Consider the following 3,143-nt stretch of genomic DNA (forward strand, 5'->3'; position numbering starts at 1 on the left):
AAAAAAAAAAAAGCAAGTTCTTTCATTCAGAAGTTGGTTATAGTGTCTTCTCTTTGGTTTCAAATGTGCATTGCAGCACCACAAAAGAACTTTCATCTTTGTTCAAATCCCTCACTCATAAATTTGAGTACTGTGCATTTGAAAATTCCAAGAATTCTCCCTTCCAACAACACATGCAATGGCTTGCTTCCACTACGCTGCAAGTTTCCTGGTGACCAGGAGACTGACAACTGCTAACCAAACTGCAGTTGTTGCACATACTGGGATTTTTTCCCCCATCTGTGGAAACTAGATTCAGATCAGGTGTATTTCAATAAAAGCCTTCCTATGCCATCCTGCTGCTAGTGTTTTCATTTACATAAGGGCAGATCAGATCCTTCCACACGGGGGCCCATCATCTGCTTGGCAATTATTTCTTCTCTTCCTCTGCAACCATTTCAGACCTCCATTTTCCAACTAGTGTATATATTTCATAGAACACAAGCAGTCAGTGGGTCTTCACAAGAAGACAGAAGAGTGATAGGCAACTTTTTTTATTGTTTACTTTGTTCTCCTCTCATCTCCCCAATACACTCTACTTCATTTGACTCATCCTCCCTTCTCCTCACTTTTACAAACATGTTTGCCTTGCTCTCCTTTACCTTGGTTCATCTCTAAGTTCCTTATTCATCTGCCTTACTCAGGCTCCCGGCTCACACTAAGGAGCAAGCCAGAACTGCTCATCTTTATCCCGTATTCAGTGGATGAACCGGAGGTTACACAGACACTGGAACAGTCCAAGAAAACACTCCAAAATCAACTAAAGACTCAGAAACGTGCATGAAAGTTTACAATGACCGCCTATAATTGTAACTGAGTATCCCATTTAATTCTTTTCAATAGCTCCGTCCACTTCACGCCACCTTGGAAAGCAGAAGCATCTTCAGGCATTCTCTACCTTGCATCTGACCTAACATCATCCTGCAGACATGCAGCCAAGGGGCTGGTATAATCCTGAGCTAAGGTGTGATATAAATTAGGACATGCAAAAGTTTCTGTTCTTGTCAAACTTATGATCTCAGACTAGGGATTCTTATTAAAAAAAAATTGAGACTTCTAAATTACTCATTGATACTTTTTCTAAGCATCACCTCCCTATCTTGTCACATACTCAACGACACCACAAATTACCAGTTTTGTTCTTGCACAATTCAAACACAACTAGAACATCTAATTTTCTGATGCTCACTAGAGTTCAAAAGCACCTGATAGCAATCTAAGCCAAAGGACAGAGGAAGAACTCTGGAGCACCAGTGAACTTGTCAGCACTGTACAGCTGAGCTGAGCAAACTTCCAAGCACAGCTGCCAGGATCTTAAGCAGACTTCTCCCAGAGGAAAACAAACACAAACTAATAACATATACTACTTACTGCTGAAAGAAGACCTGAACTCTATTCAAGCATATTTAAATACTTCACCCACTTACGTTTTAGTGCATGTAATAAACGTACACTAAAAATAGATTTGCTACAAGCATACTGTGGAACTCAAATAAAGTGGCTTTTGTGAATTTCAGATCTGGAAACACTCCCTTTACTGTTTAGCTGACGATTCTCAAAATATAATAGCCAGGATCCAAGTCGATTATCAGACGTAAGCGCTCTGAACAGAAGGTTGCATATCTGTCTTAAATGGCTGCACACACCAAAGAGAGCTTTGGGTTTCTGCTTCTTTTATCTTCCAGCTCATGTCAGAAACCTGCTAAAAGAAAAGAGCTTCTCCCTGCTCCACTTCTGCAGGAGAAATTAATCCCCTCTAAATTCAAAGAATGAATATATACATCCTATTGCTGACAGTACTAACAGCACCTTACTTTTTCTCAGAGAACTTCTTCAGGAGCCACATGGTGATAAGCAGAAACCACGAGCTAAATAAGCAGTAATACTCAAAGGAAAACTGTCAGAGAAGATACAGTCCCCTTCCAAAGAACCTTTTTCCAGATTTGCAGGGTTGAGACAGTTAGCAAGCAAGCCAGGCATTGAGGAATTGCAACTGGACTGCAAATGGCACATGTTTTATGTGTGACAGGGTGAAAGGGGTTAGGTCACTTCAGTATCACCCAGATAACTGAAGGATTGCAACAAGGCAACAATATGGACTGTCCACACTATTAAACACACACCACACACACGACTGAAGTGATTCTGTGAAATAAGGAAACTCACTCTAGGATCTTACTCATATTCCTCCCAGGTGTGTTTGTAAATCAAAAACAGAGACACTAAATGTGCAGCAGCAACAAAATTTTTGTTGCAATAATCGTGGTCAGGGACAAACATTTACTAATGGCATCACGATGCAATGGATAGCCCTAAGGCCATCACTGCTCTCACAGCACTTCCAAACTTACATATCTTGTCTATTTCTAAAATAAGCCTTTTAAAAGTACCTGTCTTCTCATGCTGCTGATTGAGAAAGCGTGGCAGAAGGAAAGCTTTCATGAAATTCGATATCAGCATTTTGCTTTCATTACCAGAGGAAGTCAATGCCATTAGTAATCCTAAGGCCTGGTGGTCAGTGTTAACTCAAAAACATGCCAAGTCTGTAATGAATGCAACCATGAGGTAAGTTAATTTCAATGGGAAAGTCAGCATATAAGGTTGTCTCATCTGTGATCCAATTTGCCTCTTTTCAGTTGCAACAGTTCACTGAAGCAAGGCCACTATAAACAAAAAGCACCCTCCTAGAGGTTTTGTTTTTTTCTATCAGTCTTTCCAGCACAATCACACATTTCCAGCAATGAAAAACAAAGGCAGCAAGGTCAGTGAGGGGACAAGATGCCAGTGCTGCAAGTGTTTATAAAAAATGGCTAATACCCATGGAGGATGGAGGCAGCATCAACAACTCACCCCACAGAACAGCTTCCTTACAGTAGAGAAGTCACTGCTACTAGCATTTATATTCCCTATTTGTTCAGTGCTAGCTGAACACCTCCATGCCAGGGAAATCAAGTCATGGCTTTGTCTTGATAGTCTTTTTAAAGGAATCAAGCAATACCATAGTATTATAGTGTGATTTGTCAGATGTACTGACTGCTTTATGGCATAAAATTACTGCCTCCTGCTTGCATGTCACTTAGATAAATGAAAAGCAAAAAAATTGT

The sequence above is a fragment of the Meleagris gallopavo genome, chromosome 3, assembly GCF_000146605.3.
Source record: "Meleagris gallopavo isolate NT-WF06-2002-E0010 breed Aviagen turkey brand Nicholas breeding stock chromosome 3, Turkey_5.1, whole genome shotgun sequence".
In the NCBI taxonomy this organism is placed as follows: domain Eukaryota; kingdom Metazoa; phylum Chordata; class Aves; order Galliformes; family Phasianidae; genus Meleagris; species Meleagris gallopavo.